Source organism: Pteropus alecto, unplaced genomic scaffold (genome assembly GCF_000325575.1).
Source record: "Pteropus alecto unplaced genomic scaffold, ASM32557v1 scaffold161, whole genome shotgun sequence".
In the NCBI taxonomy this organism is placed as follows: domain Eukaryota; kingdom Metazoa; phylum Chordata; class Mammalia; order Chiroptera; family Pteropodidae; genus Pteropus; species Pteropus alecto.
In genome coordinates this window covers 5,358,284-5,381,701 of record NW_006432943.1, presented here as the reverse complement: position 1 = coordinate 5,381,701, position 23,418 = coordinate 5,358,284, and the positions used below count along the sequence as shown (strand labels likewise).

Sequence of the window (23,418 nt, the reverse complement as noted above, 5' to 3'; positions counted from 1 at the left end):
TTTCAACAAGCAAATAATTAGATCATCTTGATTATTTCAAAGAACATCATTATCTATCTATCTATTGATATCTATGTACTATCAGTATATATATAACTTATATATATAACTGATATGCAATTGACCCTTGAACAACACAGGTTTGAACTGCACAGGTCCACTTGTATGCGGGTTTTTTTCAATAAGTACAGTAAATGTATTTTCTTTATGATTTTCTTAATAATGTTTTCTTTAGCATATTTTATTGTAAGGATACAGTATGTAACATAACATACAAAATTGTGTTAATCGACTGTTTGTATTATTGTTAAGGCTTCTCTGGTCAACAGTAGGCTATTTATTAGTAGTTAAAGTTTTGGAGAGGCAAAAGTTATATGTAGATTTTTGACGGCACAGGGTGTCGACTCCCCTAACACTGTGTTGTTTAAGCTTCAGCTATGTTGATATTATTCTTTTGTTGAATACCTGTATGAACATGTTCATAAATGCAGTTAATTCTAACTTAGAGAGCAAATGGACCCACTGCTTAGATAAACTGATTATTTTTGTATTTAACATGTTGTTACCATTGCCGTAGTATAGATCTTAGCCTCCTTGAGCTTAAAATAGTCAAAGAAGAAACTATGTAGACAAAATCCAATATTATTGATAGTTCAGTTAATGTTAATCAAAAATCAAATAAAATTCATATGTTAAAAATTTTTATAGTCCTTTTCTTCAGAATATTATTTAGATTGTTTATTTTTTGTTCTTAATTTAGCCCTTGGTTTAAATTTTGTCGATGCATTCAATAGCCATTCACAATCCCTGTGTAGGCAGATTCAAGGATGGCTTCTCACTTCTACCTGACTTTTTTGACCTCTGCTGATGCCTTTAACAGCAATTTGGGATATCTATTTCTTGAAATGCTTCCTTCCTTTGACTTTTATTACCCTATAATCTCTCATTTTTCTTCTGTGTTTGCTGTTGTCTGCTATCTTTGCTGTACCTTTGTCCTTTTTCTTATTAACTTGGATATCTCTCAAAGGACAATCTTCGTTTTTTTCACCTCTTATTTTCTATTATTTTTGTATCTCAACCACTTTTATGTTTTCAGTTATCCTGAGTCAGATCTACAGTCCTGATCTCTCTCCTGGACTTTTGGCTCCATATCTGTTTTTTAATATTAAATTGTCAAACCAATAATAAAATACCAAAAATAAATAGTCTCATTATTTTTCTCTTACAGATGTGCTCCCCATACAAAAATACCATTTTTTTTTATGCTGGCAGTACTATTTGTTTTTCACTCTATAAGCTTTGTATTATAAAATATCTTCAAAATATACTTGAGCAATTCTAAAAGGCAATTAACGATGGATTTTTGCTAACTCTTTTGTTTACACTTTCTCCTACAGTCACATTTTTCACTTTTCTACATTACTTATCCAGTTTTTCATCAGATCTACTTATTTATTGCAATTTCTTACTTGGTTGCTCAATCTCAGTTTTCTTCATCCTTTAAAACCATGCTGCCAAATCATGCTTCTGTGAAACAGCTTTCTTTCCCCTCTCCATTCCTTCCTCTTTCTATCAGCTACCAAAATATGCATTCCTACAAAAGAATTTGAGGTGGTTCATAAGGGAAATATTAATAACCCATGACAGTAAGATTTTAAAAGATGGAGAGAAGGACAAGTAAAGGTTGGAGAAATGCAATGAAACTGAAGTTAAGGTTAGTGGCCCAAATCAGATTTGAGAAGATAATTTGAAGAGTAAAATATTTACATGACATGATTTATAATCCATCTAGAACAACAGAACCACTGACCATAAGTGTAGCGATTGCTGGTTCTAAGAACTATAGGAGAGGGGAAATTTTTCTCGACCCTCTTAATAAAAATTTTATGTAACACGGGAGGCTTCATGAGTAAATAAAGACTCAAAAAACAGATCTGAGTATTTTATGCTATTTTGATGAAGAGTGGACAGTCATGGAGGGATATGAGAGGTTAAGGCGTAGGAAGTATTGTAGTAAACTGGGGGAAGCTTAGCAAGAGCTGCATTCTTAGATTCTTCTTAGTGTTCCTTTGTCTTTGGAGATAAGGATGCTCTTTTCCTTGGGAACAGGGAGGGCAACTCTCACTCGAGGGTTTTATGACCTGTTTCAAAGAAGAAGGATGAGCAAGGAGGAGGTGAAAGTGACCCTTTTGCTTCTGTTTGAAATATTCAATATGCCAAGGTGCCACATTTTGGGGTAGGGTATACTGAGCCCCATTAGAATTCAAATACTTTTTCCCTCTAAGAAGTCACATGATGAGAACCTAGTATAGCACAGTGAACAGTCACACCATCATCATTTTATAATGATAATACCAAGTTTTACAGAAAAAACTTTCCTATTTCACTCTTGCCCTGTAGGATCAATAAGAAATTTTATCCTTACACTTAAAGCCCTATCAAATTACCTAATTTTATCTATCAAAATTTATCTTTTATTACTACTTATTAAGCAAATATGTTGAGCTATTGTCTTAAATTAATATTAGCCATCAGAAATGTTGCAGTTTGTTCTTCTGTTCATCCAAATGGTTCTGTCTGTTTTTCCTCGTTTCTTTCCCTCATTAGAATTCAAGAAGACAGAGATTTTGTCTCAAGAATGGACATTGCTCTTGTTTTGTTTGGTCCTGCTCTGATGAGACATTCAATATAATGTGGTAGAAGACCTTATCACGATTTTCATAAAATAGGTTTTAAGACTCAAGAGACCTTGCATCTGCTTGACGTTGACTTTATTCAATATGTCTTACCTAGCTAGTACTCTTTTCTTCTCAGGAATTGTTTCCTTTTTTTACACTTTCTCTTTCCCGTTCCCTACAATCTCCCTACCCCAGAAACACACACACACACACACACACACACACACACACACCCCTGTCCTACTACCTCTTACTCATCTTTTCTACTACACAGAGAACTGGGCTATAGACCATTAAGAATGACTACTAGATGTAGAGACATATATTCTATTTTTCTGGTGAGGATTATGCTGTGAATTAAAAGCAAAATTATTCAGTAGTTTTTATATTACTCTCAAGTTTTCAAATGATGTTAATTTTAAAAAAAACAATTTTGACTTTATAAAGAATGTGGCATTCAATTAGCAATGTTTTATTCACAATCTGTGAATGAAACTGTCAGGTTATACTATTGGTGCCTCAGAAATCATTTTGTCTGCATTTTTAACTACCATGATCCTCTGGATGCTGGGTGAGCTTAAAAGAAATGCACTGGCTGCAGTACTCATTTCAAGAGATGAGAGGAAAACACCAATCTAATGATGAATCAGGACAAATGCATGATTTAGAAGACGTGATGGAAGGAGGGAAGGAAATTGTTCAGAAAAATTAATACATGAGCCAAGTATTAATACAAATACATGAAACATTTGTTTTTAATTTAAGGACCTCAAGAACATAGAGTTGAGTTGATTATGCTCCTCATTGCATAGCGTGCTATTACCATGAGTCCCTGTTAGGCTCCTCTTTAATGAAGAAAAATTTAAATGTTTTCTTCTTTATCTTCACATTTTCGGTTATATATCTCTCCTCCTCACACATCTGCCTTAGAATAGTTAATTGATTTCCTTTGCATTCTTCCTTTCATAGTTATTTAAATGTTTTTTTTTTATAAAAATCATGTTTAAATTTTTGCAGAAATGTAAAAAAAAAAAAGACATATACTGTAGTCCTTATAATTTTCTAGTAGATTGAGGGATTGTGGTTTCAATATAGGTAATAATATCATTTGCAAATAATGATATTTTAATTCTTTTCTCTCAATTGTTTTGCTTAATTTCTTTTTTAAAATTATCCTTGTAAGGCACTCCAGCATGTGGGTGAGTAGAAGTGTTGAAGTGGGCCTTTTTGTGTTTTTCTTGATTTTAGAAGGATAGTGTCTACCCTTTCCCTGCTTGTAGTGGTGTGTGTGTGTGTGTGCGTGCGAGTGCGTGCGTGCGTGCGTGTGTGCATGCGTGCATGTGTTTAACATGGAATGTTCCTGTCTGTATGCAGTTTTACTGAGATGAATGATCATATGGCTTTTCTCCCTTTATTAAAGTTGTGAAAGACATTTAAGAAATTTCTAATACCAAAACCATTCTTGCATTCCTGGGGTAAGCTCAACTTGGTCATGTTTATTATCTTTATTATTTATTGTTAGATTTGGTTAGATAATAATAACTTATTTGATTTGTCTCTTTAATTTTTCCACCAATATTATCTACTAATCACTTTCTCCTGGTATTACTATAACAACTCTTCTGTTTAGGGCTTTGCCTTCTAACCATCTCCCCACCCCAGCCTCCTCTTCACCTCTGTGATTAAATTAGTCTTTTATAAGACCTATTTTAAGAGTCTAAGGATTTATTAAAACACACTCAATTATCACAGCTCTGGTCCCATACTCACAGAACTAAAAAACAAGTCAATTCCCAGCTGTTTCTAAATCTGTAGTCCAGGCCAGAGACCTGTGCTTAGAGTGGGCAAAAACCAGAGCAGAAACGCAATAGAATCTGGTCGATGAAGGAGAAGTGGAATTCATTTTGGTTTTAGCTGTATCAAGTATGAGTAGAATGATAAAACTCAGAAAAAGTTTATTTGAGGACAAAGGCTTGATTCTGTCCTGGAGAAATCAAAACCTATTGTATGGGTAACTCATATTTTGATATCACATTGGCTGAATTAGTTAGAGCCATTTTTACTTTATGCCTCCATTGTTTAAGTGATAACAGAAATAGCTAACATCACTGACCCATACTAAGATTCAGACATTTAGTATTAAATGCTTTTATTAGCATTTACTTATTTAATTTTTTAAAATTTAAACTTATTGGGGCAACAGTGATTAATAAAATTATATAGGTTTCAAGTGTACAATTCAATAATATATCATATGTATATCACATTGTGTGTTTACTACCCAAAGTTAAATCTCCTTCTGTCACCATACATTTGACCCCTTTTACCCGTATTGACCTCTCTTCTCCCCCCTTTCCCTCTGCTAACCACTAAACTATTGTCTGTGTCTATGAATTTTTGTTTGTCTTATTCATTTGTTGCTTTCAGTTTTATATCTCACATATAAGTGTAATTATGGTTCTCAACTTTTTCTGTCTGACTTATTTCGCTTAGCATGACAATCTCACAGATCCATCCATAAAATCATTTCATTGATGATGAAATTGAGGCACAGAGAAGGTAAGAAACATGCCTAAAGTCCTTCAGTTAATGCATAGCTGAAGATTCAAATCCAGACAGAGGGGTTCCAGAGCCCACAGTGGTTTCCTAGTTTCAGAATTTCTTACCAGAGAGATTTTTATAACATTTTCTCAGGATCCTGCCTTACGTGAGAAGCTTGTAGTTTACGTTTAATGAGTCTTAACTTGATGATTACAAATTATTAGATAAAAGATCTGATAAAAGACATGGAATGATTTAAATAAACCACCTTGGTGGATATAATAACTACTATTATCTCCATTTTACAGATGGAAAAACTGAGTATGTAGCATTTACATACAAGTTTAAACAACCAGTAAGAGGCAGAAGGAGGGCGAAAGCCCAAGTAGTTTGGTGTTAGAGCCTCTTTACTATACTCCCTTACCTCATATAATGAAATGTGGCATTACATGCCTTATCTTCAGAACATAGCTTCTTTTTATACATTATTCTGTATATTCTCAATCATGTAAGTCATATAACCAAGCAAATATTAAAGCGAACTCATATAAGCATTGAGTACTACCTGATAATATTGGGTTTGGAAAGGAAATCTTGAAATGCAGATTTATCTTTATCAGGATCCAAGTAGCTTGTTTCGTTCACTCTAAGTAGTAAATTGGGCAATAGAGCTTCTTGATGACTAAACATTCATGTCCTTTATATGTTTACTTTAACACAATATTAAATCAGTTCTGAAAAGGTGCAGGTGTGTTTGGGTAGCCTTTCTCTCTTAAGTAGTGAATTTGTAACATTAGCAAAAATGTTTTTGCACCTGGATTTGGACAGTGATAACAAACTTTCTCAGCCTAAGAATAAATCTGGACTCCTTTAAAATTTTTTTCTGTGATTTTAAAATATTCTAATTCTAAATAGTTTTAGAAAAGCCCACAGCAATAAATAAATACAATTTGTTTACACAGGTGCAACAAAACATTCCCTTTTAATAGGGATTGTTGCTCTTTATAATAAATTAATAATCTTTAAGCAAAAAGAGCTGGAGTAGAGGCAATGGTTTGTTTGTGGAGTCCAAGGCTATTATCCATAGGTTTAAAATGATTCTGCTGTTTTTAATCATTTTCCTCTTTTTTTCTCAATATTAACTGATAGTTCTGGTTATTTTTCTTTGAGAACATGAATCTTGTTCTTGCCATAGACTCTGTACTGGCTGTTCTTTTTGTTTGGTAAATTTTTCTGCATGATCAATCCTTTTTGTCATTCAGACTTCAGTGAGTATGTTGCCTCACAATAGAGGTATCCCCAGACCATCAGTCTAAACCAACCAGTCACTTGTCACAACATTGCTTTATTTTACTTTTCTCTGAGTTCTTATTACCTGATATGTTTTTGTTTGAATTGATTGATTGATTGCTGTATGCTGAGGTACTTGTAAGCAGGTATCTTTTTTCTCTTGCTAACCACTGTCTCAAGAGAGTCAATGATAGGGCCTGATATAGTAGGTTCTCAACTATGAGTTGAATAAATGACTTTTTGATTCAAAACTTGAGAGTGCCAGTTGCTAGATGGAATAATGGACAAGGTAGTAGCAAGATGATTTGTCATTCAATTCGTAGTAGCAAGATGATTTGTCATTCAATTCGCAACACTAAACGTTTATCCAGCCTTGACAGTGGAATCCTAAGCATGGTATCCATGCCTTGCCTGAATTGAGTGACTGAACTCATACAGTTTGAACCTACATTATTTTAAATAATCATATTACCAAAACTTATACTTACATGTATCACTTAAAAAGTCACATCTACGTGACTTGTTCCTAAACAAGTTGTTCCTAAAGTGTTCCTAAATCAGACTTCCCGGTCAGTTATGTAGCAAGTATGTATGTGTGTGTGTATGTATGTGTGTATGCGTTTGTGTGTGTGTGTATATACCAACAGTTGGTTAGTGGCAGATATCTATATGTTTCCAAAGTCTATGCTATACCACATCTAGATAAAATTTACATTTGTGGTATAAATACATATTATATAAAATTTACCATTTTAAGTATTGTAAGTGTACAGTTCGATACTGTTAAGTGTATTCACAATATTGTGCAAACAGTCTCCAAAACTTTCATCTTGCAAAACTGAAATGCTATACATGTTAAACAAAACTCCCTATTTCTCCCTCTCCAACCCTGTGGCAACTACCATTCTACTTTCTGTCACTATGAATTTGATTGCTGTAGATATTTCATATAAGTGGAATCATACAGTATGGTCTATTTTGTGACAGGTTTATTTTACTTACCACAGTGTCCTCAAGGTTCATTTGTGTTGTAGCATGTGTCAGAATTTCCTTTTTGATTTTCTGAATAGCTTATTATTTTTGTTCATTTTAGAGACATTTTCCAGCTCCTGAAAAGGTATTAACTATATCCCTGATGTAGTTATTGTATTAAGCCTGACAATAGTTTTTAATAGTATCAACTCACGTGTTTTTTTTTAATTAGCTGATCGAAAACCGTGACATATGGATATCTTTTACTATACCTACCCATCAGGATATGCCATGTCTTAACTGGAAAAAAAAAAAGGTAACATCAAACACAAGAACCAGGAATAATGATTTAATAGACATAGGGATGTTAGCATTTAGCACACAGATTATTTAATAAATCTCATTCATTTGCTTCCAAAATGTCAAAAGGCCTACTTTGGCAGACTCTTAAACCTCAGGTAGAGGCGTGGGTTGGTTGTTTTAAGGTTTGCATCAGGTAGGCGTCAGGTTCACACTCCATTCCTAAATCAAAATGAGTATTAGGTATCATTCATATTTATCAGTGTGTGAAAAGGAAAACTTTTCAAAATTCAATATTTGAGATACCCTTCACAATATTACTATGTACTTATGATTATCTATTATGTTAAAACTATGAATGGGCATGACATGTGGTTACCACAACAATCTTGAAAGATAAATGCACTTATCTCTATCATATGGGTGATGATGATGAGGCATGGAGAAGTTAAGTTACTTATGCTATCAGTTGGTTACTGGCAGATGTTTGTTTTGCCACATCTAGATGGTTTTATAGAGGATAATGTAAACAACAATAGAAAAATTTTATATTACCCTAAGTTAATATTTTGAAAACCAGAGTGACTTTGCTGTACTCTCTAATGAGAGAGTAACGAGGTTAAGTAAACTGGTGTTATCACTAGGATGAAATACAACAGAATAACTAAAACTGTCAATATGTGGACAATGTCAATGAATGGAAATACAGGTTTAAAAAATGAGTAGAACACAAAATAATAAGAATGTAGTGTATAACCCAGATTCCTCCAACCCGAGGTATATCAGTCATGTATTAAAAATGACTTCAAAACTTAGTGGCTTAAAACAACAATCATATATTCAGTTCATAAGTGTGCAATTTGAGTGGGCACAGTCCTGCTGCTGTGGAACTGATAATCTTGTCTGTGCTTGTTCCTGAGTCTGTGATCATTTGGTGAGGTCTGGGATGGCCTTGGCTGGGATGACCCAACTCTGCTCCACGTGATCTCTTAACATCCAGGAGTATGGGGCAGTAAGTGTGGGTCCTGAGTATGTTCTCCTGGCAGAGGTAGGGATCTGAGGGAGAGTGACTTAGACTTCAAACTATCATTTCTGTACCATTCTATTCACCAGAGTAAGTCACAAGGCCAGTCCAGCTTCAAGGGGTAGACAAATAGACTTCATTGCTTTATAAAAGAAGGTGCAAAATTATATTACAAAGGGCATAGATATAGGGAGAGGTGTATGAAAGATTGAGCCCATTTTGGGGCAATTTTTGCAATCACAAATTAACCAACATCTGAATTCTGCCTTCATTATTCTCTCGCTTTCCTTTTCATATAATTTTATATTTATATGTGTTCCTAAAAGATAAGTTTTAAATTTTAATTGTTTTGAGTTTACAAAGAGATTACATTGCTATATGTACTTTTTTGGGACTTACTTTTTCACATAATATTTTATTACTAAGAATCATTCATGTTGTGTGTTGCTATAGTTTATTTTTGCCTCTGTATAGCATTCTATTGATTATATCACCACTGAGTTTTTAACATTCTTGTTGATGGGGATTTGGGTTGCTTATAGGTTTTGCTATTATGAATAAAGCTGCTATGGACATGTCTCCTAATGCAAGAGTTTCTCCTAGGCATATGCCATGCACTGGGGTATATCAGTGGTAAGTTATGTGAATGTTTAACCTTACTTTCAGAGTAGTTGAACCAATTTGCCTTCCTACTACTAAATAATAAAATATCTTTTGGCTCTACATCCCGTCTAATACTTGTACAATCAGAATTTATTTTTATTTTTGACATTCGAATATTGTAAAAGTGGCTTCTCATTATGGTTTTGATTTATGCTTCCTAATTATTAAAGATACCGAATTGAAAATCCCTTTGTATGTTTATTGGCCATATGTGTTTCTTTTTTGTCAAAAGCCTATTCATATCTTTTGCCCATTTTTACTGGGTTATTTGTGTTTTTTCTTACTTGTAAGAATATTGTCTTTATACCTGTTTCAGTTTTGTGTACTTCGAGTAGCTTCTCCCAGTTTGTAGTTTGTCTTTTCCCTTAAAGTGTCTTTTGACAGTCAGAATGTAAAATTAACTTGAGTATGAGGTTATTAGGAATCACAGAGTGGGTTATATTTGCTTTTGCTCATTTGTAAAGCGGAGATGCATATTGTCCTCTCCTCCACACATTCCCTTGATGGCATGCTGCTATTTGAGGGGATGGTTAAGAATGGCAGATACCCCAAAGAGGCTCTGAAAATACAGGAGAAATTGGGAAAAATATTTTCTATTTAAAAAAAATAATTTCTAAAATGAAAACGTATTCTCACTATTTTTCTTCAAATCATTGTAACACTTTTCTTTTTACATCTTTCAGTTTCAGCATTCCTAAACAATAAATCATTAAGCGGTGTCTTAAAAATATGAACAACTGATAAATAAATGTGTTAGAGAACTATATAATTCTGGCTTAGCATGTTTATGAAATGAGAAATTGTACATAGATCTCTTCATGAAGGTAAAGAGAAAGAGGAAAACAAATGAGAAATTTCAGTTGGTTTCCATTATAATTATTTATAATATTTCAAAATAAAAAAATAGAGTTATTGGAGACTCTAAAACCCTTATGAACATATCCCTTGATAAATACATTCAAACATTTAAAACAAGCAGATATCAAAATGCATGTTTAATGTGTGTTATTAGAAAGTGGACTGTAGATTAAAATTGCAAAACTCAAACCAAATTTAAAATGTACTGAGGACTCACTGTTTTTACAAATTTATCAACAAATTCTTTAAATTTTAATCTTTTGTTACTTTTTGTTTACAAGATACTCCTATAAAGTCTGTCAGATTATATCATTCTTAAGTTTGAAGAAAATGGATTTCTACATACATGTGAAGAAAACGTGTTTCGACAATGTCATCAAGATGTAGATATTGATGGTTATTTTGTGGATCATATGAATTTTGATTTTGTTTTCACAGCTTTACTATTTTAGCTTTTGTAGAAGATAGAAAAATGTTCTGAAGCTGTGTGCTTCTAAATTTGGTCCTTACTGACAGGGAGGGATTATTTGAAGCACCTGAAATCTGATATGGGCCTTGGAGAAAGGTACCACAAGATGATAGTATATATGATTACAAAGCAAAGAGGATTAGGAAGAGCAATATATTTTTGGAAAAAATGGCAAGCACACCACTTGGAATGTTTTATCAAGAGAGGGATACAGAAGTGAAAAGTAATCCTTCTGCTTTATTTGGCATTATTGCTATGTTCGATTTTAGTCTTTGCATTTGGCAAAGAATATATGGAGTCTCTGGAGAAGGTCCAGCGAAGATCAGCAAAAGTGATGTAAGGAATGGGGACTAGCTCCTAAGAGAGGGCTCCGTGGGATCAGGACTGTTTAACTTGGAGAACAGAGTACTAAGGGGTGATTTAACTGTCTTCAAGTATTTGAAAGGTTATTATATGGAAGATGCAGAACAGATGTTCTTTACTTTCACAGGAGACCAAATAAAACAAAATACTTTTAAATTGTAGCAAGAGAAAAGTTCAGTTGGTCATAAAGATGGACATGACTGTAAAGGAAGGATTAAACATTGAAACAGGTAACTAAGGAATATGGGGAAGTTCAATCCTTGGAGATCTTTAAAACTAGGAATAGATAGCCATCTGCCTTGGATGGTTTGTCTTTCCACTCCAGTACAGGGACCTACCATGCATCTCTTTTTGAAACTCTTCTGACTCTGAGATTCTATGCATATTGTTTCTACTCTTGTGGAGTTATCTGGAAGACGGGAGTATTTATCCGAGGATAGATGCTAGTATTCAGCAGAGGCAGAGATCAGAGGGCTACCTGGTGCTCTCCTAAGCATCGCTGATCTCCTCCTAACAGAATAAGAATTACTGATTGGACCAGAAAGGCGAAAGTATTTCTTAACTGTTCATTTGTAGAAAATCTCAGTATATGTGTTCTTTCTTTTCTGAGCTTTCTGAATCTGTTATAAATCAGGAAATTATACTAGCTACTGTCGGATGGAAGGTCAGGCATTGCACTAAATTATCTCATTCACAGGGAGGTGGTAAAATTCTCTTTTCACAGATAAGGAAACTGAGACTTAGAATATTTAATCATTAGCTTAAGGTCTTTCAATGAGTTAGTGACAAAAGCAGAATTCAAACCTTGGTCTTCTTGTCTCTTTTTTCTATTCTAAGGAAAAGTTTTATGTGTTGAGAAGTAGTCTCCATTGATACTGACATGTTTTTGTTAATATTTAGAATTAGAATGAGCTCCAAAAAGTAATAATCTCTATTAGGAAAACATAAGAGAATATGTATTTCATAAATGAGGACCAGGTTTGCAGTAAAATTTGGTGATGCTATGGGGTATATGTCATAATTAAGTGCTCCTGTCCACCAAAGCAGCATTGTATGTAATTAGAGATGGTTATTTCCTTTGGCTGTTTGATGCATAATTAAGACAGTTCAACAGTGGCCTCATGAATTATAAAAGCTTTACAATTCAAATAAGCTTTGGAGTTTGAACATCCAGAGTTCTGAAAGGCATGAGTGACATGGGATATTGAAAACTTCCACAATTAAGTTAAACACAAAATAATAATATAACTACTTTAGAGGAAATTTAAATAGCCATTTGGTGCTTAATTCACTCATTAACTGTCCTCATTTAATCTTATTACTGCCTAAAGTTTGTTTAGAGCTAATCTGAATCTTTGTACTTCTAGTAAGAAATATTTCTAAAATATCCAAATAGATAAAAGAGTTATAAACAATCTGTTTTTAAATTAAAACTTAGCAATTAACCTGCTAAAGTATTTATCTTGTTTTTTTTTTTTTTAAATGGTACTTTCCTTAATTTTTTATTCAATGAAAAAGTTTTTAAAACCTAGGGCTATGTATTATGCACTCTTAATTTGTGAAGGTAGTAGAAATGTGAATTCTTTCATCATTTTTTGCCACTGTTTTGTTGCTGTGATATCATCTGATCCTTGGGAAAGTTTATCAGGCAAAGAGCCCTTGAATGTTATTTTCTAGGATAAGATTTCTCTTTTCCCAATTTCTATTTGCATTTCATAATTTAGATTTCTTTCACTTCATAGTAAAGAGAGAGAACAATTATATATTGATATGATAATAATAGATAACATTTATTGAACACTCATTATCACTGCATACAGAGGGCATCATCTATGGTGTATTCTGTGCAGTGGTTTGCTTTCTGTATGACAGATATTAGTTTAAATGTTCTGCAGGTATTACCTCATCTAAGCCTCATAATCATCTTGTGAGTTTCAGAAGCTTTTTACTAGGCCCTTTTTATTGAATAAGAAACTGAGTCACAGAGAGATTACACAGGTCACCCAGCTAGCAAATGGAAGAGTTATTAATACCCAGGCAAACTCATTACAATGCTTTTAGTCTCATATGGTGCTGCTTCTGTATTTGAGAGGACTTGCCTGTGCAAAATCTTGTAATGGGCATTTCAATTGCCCCAAGCTTTCTGATTAATAATCTTAATCAACATTCAGTTCTTTTTGCTTATTAAATTAGTCATAAAACCTTTGCAGTTCAAACAAATATATGTTCGCTATAAGCTACTACTAATTAAATGTGCTTTGCATAACACATTTTGAGATAAAATTAAGCATGGAAAAGCCCCTTCCATTAAGGAACTTACAGTTCAGAGTAACACATAAATTCAACTAAATATATTGCATAAAGCAGGATGTGCTAACTAGTACAAGAGAAATATAAACAACATATTCCAGAAGCACAGGAGAGGGAGAGATTCGTTCTGATTTGGCAAGTATGGTGCCATGGACATTGCTTTCTGGAGAGAGAGGCTAAAGGATTTGTATTAAATAGGATAACTGTGAGCCGTGTAGGCACAATGTCCAGTATGAGAAATAGGGACATTCTTTCTAGACATTTTTTTCCCATTGAGGATTCTGAGGAATGAATGAGCAACATGTAACTTTGCTGGATTATGAACATCAGGAAATGGCACCTTGACACAGACACATATTTACCCATCTGTCTATTCATTCTCTTATCAAATCTCTGGTTAATCTCAGTTAATTGGGATCATGATTGTCTTCCTTAATGGGAATGCATTTTTCAGCCTCCAGATTTAAAATGGAATATTGCAGTGTTTAAGAGTCAAAATTATATTATTCATATTTGCGTATTAAAGAAGAATCTGTTCATATTTATTATTATATCTGCTTAAAAGGAGTAAATTTTAGTTCTTTGGAGTAATAGCCTAGTAACTTCAAATTAAAATGTGTAATTGAGCAATTGGTTTCAATTTGTGATGTTTAAATTTTTTTTTGATTAAAAAAATTACATTTTGGGGGTAACATTGGTTAATGACATCATGTAATTTTCAGGTGTACAACATTATAATTTGACATCTGCGTGCTGTATTGCGTGTTCACACCTGAAGTTTAATTTCTTTCTGTTGCCATATGAACCCCTTTACCTGTTTAGCTCTACCTCCATCTTCTTTCCCCTCTGGTAACCACCATTCTGTTGTATCTATGGGTTTGTTTTTGTTTGTTTTGTTAGTTTATTACTTTTTGTTTTATATTCCACATGTGAGTGAAATCACCAGTTTTTGTCCTTTTCTGTCTGACTTATTTCACTTAGCATAATACTGTCAAGATCCATCTATGTTGTTGCAATGGCAATGCTTCAGCTTTTTTAATGAGCGAGTAGTATTCCAGTGTGTGTGTGCTCCACATCATTCTCAAGTCATCCATCTGTGAACATTTAGGTTGTTTTCATGTCTTATCTATTGTAAATAATGCTGCAGTGAACATATGGTATGTATATCTTTACAAACAAGTGTTTTGATATTTTTCAGGTAAACATTCAGAAAAGGAATTTCTGGGTCAAATGGTAGTTCTATTCTTATTTTTTTTGAGGAACTTACATACCGTTTACATAGTGGTTGCACCAATTTACATCCCCACCAACAGTATATGAGTGTTCCCTTTTCTCCACATTCTCTGCAACACTTGTTATTTATTGTCTTTTTGATAATAGCCATTCTAACAAGTGTCAGGTGATACTTCATTGTGGTTTTGACAAATTGTGGTTTTATGTATAAATGTTTCTAAATTTATATATTGTATTAGAACACTTAAGAGAACCTAAGATTGCTCTTTTTATGTTTAAACTTAATGTATAAAAATTACTTAAGTTCTTAAAAATTTTTTATCCAGTAAGACAATTGAAGTATTTAAAAAGTAAATCAAGTATATCGAATTTATGAATACATTTTAATATGTTTAAAGGTATTTAATTTTGTAAATGGAACCCAGTGTCAATCAGTTTGCTTAAATACACTCTTAAAAATTTCTAGGTTTATAACTAAGGTTAATCAGCAGAATTTAAAGGCTAGAGAAGACGTTGATTTGAATCTGAATAATCTTGTTTGCATTCCAAAGCCACCTATGTATTGACATCAATAATACTGGTAAAAGTCTAATTGGAATGGGTTTGAGAGACAACGGGAGGAGTTGAATTGAACTGTGAAAGAGTTTCCTGGACCCAATTGTAACATGTGCATGGAGGCTTTCCCACACCAACAAGCAATTCTAAGTCACCAGGAGAGTGTCTGAGAATGCATCTCAATTCTGGCACTGTATATCTGGAGATAGCATCATATTCTACAGGTAAAGAGCTCAGTCCCACAAGGTCACCCTCCATTTCAGACACCAATCATAAACCCACTTTGTTACCTGTGCTTCTGCCCAAATGGCTACAAATTGTAGGTTCCAAAGATCCCCTCCAATTTAGGATGCCAGTTGCAAGTCCAAGTTGTTATCTGTGCTCTGACCAACTGGCTATAAGTGAGAGGTTCCCACAACCTCCTTCTTGGGTTCTATTAACTTGCTAGAATGGCTCACAGAACTCAGGAAAACCCGGTTACTCACTAGATTACCAATTTATTACAAAGGATATTAAAAGGTATGAATCGACAGTCAAATGAAGAATCAAAAGCCAGATGAACAAAATAGGGCAAGGTCCTGAACACAGGAGCTCCTTTTGTCCTGGAGCATGGGGCCTGGCAAAGTGGCAAATGGAAGTGATCTGGTTCTACATTCTTCAAAAGGACCTACAAGCTGTCCTTTTTTTTTTTTTTTTTTTTTAATGCAGGCTTCATTAGGTAGTCATGGTTGACTAAGTCATTGGTCATTGGCTACTAATCCAAACCTAAGCTTCTCTCCACTCCCTGGAAATCTGGGGGGTAGGACTGAGAGTTCCAACCCTCTAATCATGTGGTTAGTTCTGTCAGGGACCAATTCTCATCCTTAGATGCTTTCCAAACGTCACCTTATTAGCATAACAAAAGATTTTTATTGCTCCAGGAAATTCCAAGAGTGTTAGGAGTTCTGTGCCAGAAATGGAGACAGAGATAAAATATATGTTTTTATTGTAAATCACAGTATCACAGATATCAGCATAGATCCAAGTGTAGACTCAGACATTAATTTACTTAGGCATTAACTGTGGTGTTAGCTGTGGCTTTGATGCCTCACCCTTAGATGATTGTGCAAGCAGCAGGCATTCTTGAGACGGACCAGAGTGGAAGATAGCAAGACTGTGTGAGCTCACCTGTGATAGCTCGTAGGGTGGGATTCAGAAACTGGAGATGTTTGCAGCTGTGCAGACAGGTGCTAACACCTGCAAATGTAGCTTATTGCATATAGTAAAATCCTGTTTGTACATTCGGACTTCTGAGCCTGAAACTCACTCAATGCAAATAAAAAAGAGGAAGGAAACTCTGGGACAATGAAGGGACTAAGAAACTGGAGGAACTATGTAGAATAGATACAGAGATTTTGGATGAAAGAAACAAGCCCATTTTATAGCTGGGTTTCATGAGGCATCAGAATCCAGGACCTCAAAAGTCAGGAACGAAGTTTACTTGCTTGTCTCTGCAGAGTCTCATAGTCACTGATTTCTGCTTTTATCTGCATATCTGTCATTCTCTTTTGTTTTTAACTACAAACCTGCTTCTGTTTCTCTGTGGTTATGCCCTAAAATGACTGTTGCAGCCTTATAGGCCTGGCTGTTCAAGCAATCAGAAACTGATAAAAGTTGTTAGTCACAACTGCAGATTTCCAGCAGAAAAAAATGTGATCGACTTAGGTCCAATTACTTCTGACTAAGGGAACAGCCTATGGTCCATTGTCTTCCTAACAAGCATAAATATCTTCTCTTAAAGGCAGATGTTAAGTTTTTTTTCCCCCTTCAGCAGAGTCTTTTTGCAAATGAAATCACAAGTGCAACTCAGGAAGATAAAACAAATGCAGGTGGAATGCTGTGGCTTAAGTATTGTCAAGGGGCATAGAACCTCCCTGCCCCATCCTCTGTCTGAAGAATATGTATTATATCCTAATAGGTTCCATCTTCTATTTCTAGCCCTGCCCCAGCCCCCAGCATCCATAAGAAACTACTCTTGGGATACCTTAAAGGAATTTCATCTTTCTTGACCTATTTATTTTAATTACATGTACTTTTCATTTTGACATATATATTTTATGTGAATAGTTTCATTAATCTGCGTGTCAAGGGCCATAAAGAGTGAGGCTTGGCCTTTTTGGTTCACCATTGTGACCCTGCCAACCCAGGCCAGTGACTGGAATGCAGATGTGCTGAGACAGTAGTGGTATTGAATGAACATGGATAAATTAATGGAGTTATGAAGACAAGGACCATGTCGCACTTTAAAAAAATTCATGTAACCAAAGTGTAGTGGTTGTGCAATAAATATTTGCTAAATTAAGTCAATTTAGAAATGAAAATATAACTCTACCATTAATACTACTTGGTAATATTATAGTTGTGGTCTTAACAACATAGCTAGTGAAAATTTGCCAGTTTTTCTGGATTAGCTAATGTGTGGTTCAGGCCTAAAACATGAATTAAGAGACTTAGAAGTTGTTACTGATTTTTTGTTTCTGAATTTTTCCCAAATAAATCTATACTGCAAAGAAGGCCAAACAAAAATATTTTTATAAACATTTACCACACATAAAAATTACTGCCACTTGTATAGTGGATTACTAATTTGTATATACAGTAATCCTATCTCAGCACATTAAATCTGAGTGAAATAAATTTTTAAATTTTATTTTTTATATATATTACATTATGTTATATTAATGACTTTATATTTTATAGGAGTTTTAAGTTCACAGCAAAATTGAGAGGGAGATATAATTGCCTCTATACCTCCTGCCCCTACACATGCATAGACTCACCCACTATCACCATCCCTCACTACAGTGATACATTTGTTACAGTTGATGAACCTACATTGACACATCATCACTCAAAATTTATTGTTTACATTATGATTCACTCTGAACTTTGTACATTCAGCGGGTTCGAACTAATGTATAATGACATATATCCATTATTATAGTATCCTACAGAGTTTTCACTGCCCTGAAAATCTCTGTGTTCTGCCTATTCATCCATTTCCCCGCAGCCCCTGGCAACCACTGATCTTATCACTGACTCCATAATTTTGCCTTTTCCAGATGTCACATTATTATAATCATACAACAGTATGTACCTTTTTCAGATCGGCTTCTTTCACTTAGTAATTTGCATTTAAGTTTTCTCTGTGTCTTTTCATGGCTAGATAGCTCATTTCTTTTGAGTGCTGAATGTTTCATTGTCTGGATGTACCATAGTTTGTTTATCCATTCATCTACTAACGGACATCTTGGTTGCTGCTAAGTTTTGACAATTATGATTAAAGCTGACAATTATGAGTAAAAATCACGTGCATATTTTTGTATGGACCTAAGTTTTCAGCTCTTTTTGGTAAATGCCAAGGAATACAATTGCTGGATTATATGGTAAGAGTATGCTAAGTTTTGCAAGAAACTGCCGAATTGTCTTCCAAAGTGGCTGTACTGTAGGAATCATTTTGCATTCCTACCAACAATGAGTGAAAGTTTCTATTTTTTCATATCTTCATCAGCATTTGGTATTGTCAGTATTTTGGATTTTGGCCATTGCAATAGGTGTGTAGTGGTATCTTATTATTGTTTTAATTTGCATTTTTCTGATGACATATGTGGAACATCTTTTCATATGCTTATTTTACATCTGTATATCTTCTTTGGTGAGTTATCTGTTAAGGTCTTCGGCCTAGTTTTTAAATCAAGTCATTTGTTTTCTTGTTGTTTTAAGAGTTCTTCGTATATTTTGGATAACAGTTTTTTATCAGATGTGTCTTTTGCAAATATTTTCTCCACGTCTGTAGTTTCTTCTCATTCTCTCTCTATTGGCTTTAAATATTTTTTTTTCCTTGAACATTTTTTCTGTTCATAGTTTAGCAACAACTTTAGCTTCACATTATTGTCACAAATGATAACCAAATGGCTTATCTAAATAACAAAAATTATAAAACTATTGTAAGCCAAGTCAATGGTATGTATAAAGTTAATATAAAACAACTGTACTGTACATATGTATTTTGTGCCCTATTAGAAATATGCCAAAATAACAAGATTTATTAAAGAATGTGATCCTTGAGCAAAGGGGGACAAAGAAGAGTCATATCATCATAAATTATTAGAAAAATAAATTGTAGGTGAAAAGAAATCTACCTACAATTTTAACCAAATAAAGGAAGACTGGGCTGGGGAGTACATTGTTAGAATTGATGGCAGTTCAGGAAAATACATTTACCATTCCATCACAAACTTGTTTACTACTAGCTCAGCATTAGGCTCTCCAGGCATTTTGTTATTTTCCCACTAAGTACTTTACATGGAACACAGACTATTATACTGATATTTAATCTGACAGCAAACAACAGAAGAACAAGTGTAAGAACAATTGACTTCAGGCCATCTTGATACTTCCCCAAAAAGGGGCAAAATGAATCATTATGACACAGTATTCAAGCAGCACTGTATTATCTAATGTGATTCATAAAACAAGTAAAATTTTGTAATTTCAATGGAAAAAGCCATGGTATTTGAAAATTAAGAATGGTTTGATGCTGATTTTTTACCAAAGTGATACTTCATGCCATTAAGCTGCAACAGATTTCAAACTCAAATTTACTTGCATCACCTCAGTTTAATAATCCAATTAATGACCCCTTTCATCTACTAACGGACATCTTGGTTGCTGCTAAGTTTTGACAATTATGATTAAAGCTGACAATTATGAGTAAAAATCACGTGCATATTTTTGTATGGACCTAAGTTTTCAGCTCTTTTTGGTAAATGCCAAGGAATACAATTGCTGGATTATATGGTAAGAGTATGCTAAGTTTTGCAAGAAACTGCCGAATTGTCTTCCAAAGTAGCTGTACTGTAGGAATCATTTTGCATTCCTACCAACAATGAGTGAAAGTTTCTATTTTTTCATATCTTCATCAGCATTTGGTATTGTCAGTATTTTGGATTTTGGCCATTGCAATAGGTGTGTAGTGGTATCTTATTATTGTTTTAATTTGCATTTTTCTGATGACATATGTGGAACATCTTTTCATATGCTTATTTTACATCTGTATATCTTCTTTGGTGAGTTATCTGTTAAGGTCTTCGGCCTAGTTTTTAAATCAAGTCATTTGTTTTCTTGTTGTTTTAAGAGTTCTTCGTATATTTTGGATAACAGTTTTTTATCAGATGTGTCTTTTGCAAATATTTTCTCCACGTCTGTAGTTTCTTCTCATTCTCTCTCTATTGGCTTTAAATATTTTTTTTTCCTTGAACATTTTTTCTGTTCATAGTTTAGCAACAACTTTAGCTTCACATTATTGTCACAAATGATAACCAAATGGCTTATCTAAATAACAAAAATTATAAAACTATTGTAAGCCAAGTCAATGGTATGTATAAAGTTAATATAAAACAACTGTACTGTACATATGTATTTTGTGCCCTATTAGAAATATCCCAAAATAACAAGATTTATTAAAGAATGTGATCCTTGAGCAAAGGGGGACAAAGAAGAGTCATATCATCATAAATTATTAGAAAAATAAATTGTAGGTGAAAAGAAATCTACCTACAATTTTAACCAAATAAAGGAAGACTGGGCTGGGGAGTACATTGTTAGAATTGATGGCAGTTCAGGAAAATACATTTACCATTCCATCACAAACTTGTTTACTACTAGCTCAGCATTAGGCTCTCCAGGCATTTTGTTATTTTCCCACTAAGTACTTTACATGGAACACAGACTATTATACTGATATTTAATCTGACAGCAAACAACAGAAGAACAAGTGTAAGAACAATTGACTTCAGGCCATCTTGATACTTCCCCAAAAAGGGGCAAAATGAATCATTATGACACAGTATTCAAGCAGCACTGTATTATCTAATGTGATTCATAAAACAAGTAAAATTTTGTAATTTCAATGGAAAAAGCCATGGTATTTGAAAATTAAGAATGGTTTGATGCTGATTTTTTACCAAAGTGATACTTCATGCCATTAAGCTGCAACAGATTTCAAACTCAAATTTACTTGCATCACCTCAGTTTAATAATCCAATTAATGACCCCTCTAAAACAAACAAACAAACAAACAAACAAACAATGAAAACAGCATCATATGCACAGCAACTTTGTTTGGCTTCCTCTAGGTAAAATCATCAGTTTTCCCATAGTAATAGAAACCCAGTTGTAGAATCAGATTGTGAATCCATTTCAGATAATTATTTATTTAGACTTTTAACTTCATGACCTATCTCAATAGAAAGAGTTTTTAAAGCAGTTACTTTGTTTCTCAGACTTTCAGCAAGGCTCTCATTTTTTTCTTCACAGACACTATATACACTATTAGCGTAGTTACGGTTCCCACAGTTGCCAGGAGGTTCTCCTTCTCTCAGGCCTGCACATCTCATCCTGCCAGAGGAGGGAGGACGCAGGTGGAGGAGTGGGCCGGAGGGGGCCAGAGATCACCTGGAGCACACCTTCAAGCCTAGGGCCTGGTAAAACACCAACTCCTTGCCCACGAAGCGCCACATGTCAGTAGGGTCTCTCTACTGGCTTTTTGAAAAAACGTTCTTTTAAAAAAGTTGCTGAAGACAAGTACAAATTGTCATCAGTATGAATGCTAGAAAACCAGTTGATATGCATATTTTAGGAGCCCTGACAGACACCCTAAGGTTATTAAAAATTATATCAGAAACGTCAAATTATGGTATGTCTTCATGATGGTTCATTTGATTTTGCCATTTAAAATTGCGAATTTGCTGCATATGTTAAGACTGTGTTCTGATTGTAATTTACCTCGTACATATTTTCATTTATATACATATATTATTTTTTTGTTAGATTTTGACAAAGTACCTACTATCCTTTCCTCGAAGATTCGTAATTTAGGACATGGAGCTGAAAATGTGATAAAAGCAGACATAGATAATATAGAATCTCATAGGTATAAATGGCAAGGTTATGTTTTTGTGTGAAATTCTAAATCTGCACATTTTTGCCCATCAGAAATAAAAGAAGTATAGCAAGTTTCTCTATGACATTTTAAGATCTTTCCATAAACTTTATCCCATCAATCACTGATTTGGGTAAAATGAAGACAGTTCTCAAAAGATGCTGTTATAATGAGCAACCCAGTTTATATGTAAATGTCTTATAAACTGCATCATTTCGTTATAATTATTGACTTAAAAATTAATTTATAATGATCTCCCATGGGTAGACGTTAAAGCCAGGGATTTGGTAGAGGCTCATAACATTGACATTTGGAAAAGGAGAGCACCGGGGCAGGAGTTCTTTCACAACCGCTTACCGTCATCAGTAAAATAGTCCCGTCCCGGGACATGAGATCAAGGATGAACGCACTGATGTCCTCGTGGTGGCTCTAGGTCGTCCTTGAGGTGGTACTCTGTGTGTGTGTGTGTGTGTGTGTGTGTGTGTGTGTGTGTATGTGTGTGTGTGTGTGTGTATTTTCTATTTTGACGATAGTAGGTCATTTTTACTATTGCAGAAGGATTAGTTTCACATATGAGTGGCAGTTTGAGATCCAGTTGTATTTAATATTCCATCACATTGAAGGGTGTTGCCAGTGCTTGCACCTGAGATGCAGGGTGACGTGTTGTGATGTAGAGAGGTTTCCACACTTGTCTCTGCCCTGAGATTTTTACGTCTTCTTTTCTTCTCACTAAAACACAGTGGTTTTGCTTCTCTCTAGCTCAAAACCCCTTGACAGCTTTCCCTCACCCATTGCTTCAGGCTGCTTTTCCTATTTAATTCCCTGGCCCCTCCCCTTCATATTGACTTTCACCAAAACCAACTGCTCCCTGTGCTTCACATGGGCTTTGGACTGCCCTGTTTCTTGACCTTTTCAAATTCTTTTGTTTGTTCATTCATTGAATAGTTATGTGTTGAGGCCTGCTCTGTGCCTGGTACAGTTTTTGTTCTTCTCACTAAGATGACTTATTTCTTAATTTCCTCATATGTAATCCTATCCATTATTCAAAGCCCAGCTGAAACGCTTCTTGAAGCCTTCCGTGGTACACCTTGATAGCCCTATTCGCCGTTCTTCTGGGATCTCATGACATAATATTATATTATCTGTATTTTTTAAATGCCAAGTCACATTCAGTTTTGCA

The 23,418-nt window shown here is 34.3% G+C and overlaps 1 protein-coding gene and 1 pseudogene across 2 annotated transcripts in view; one reads left to right on the top strand and one right to left on the bottom strand.

The window, feature by feature from the left end:
• CFAP299 (cilia and flagella associated protein 299) overlaps positions 1 to 23,418 on the top strand; it is a 503,911-nt gene that overhangs the window by 22,150 nt on the left and 458,343 nt on the right. The window lies entirely within an intron of this gene.
• On the bottom strand, positions 21,442 to 21,693 carry LOC107195367 (annotated as a pseudogene).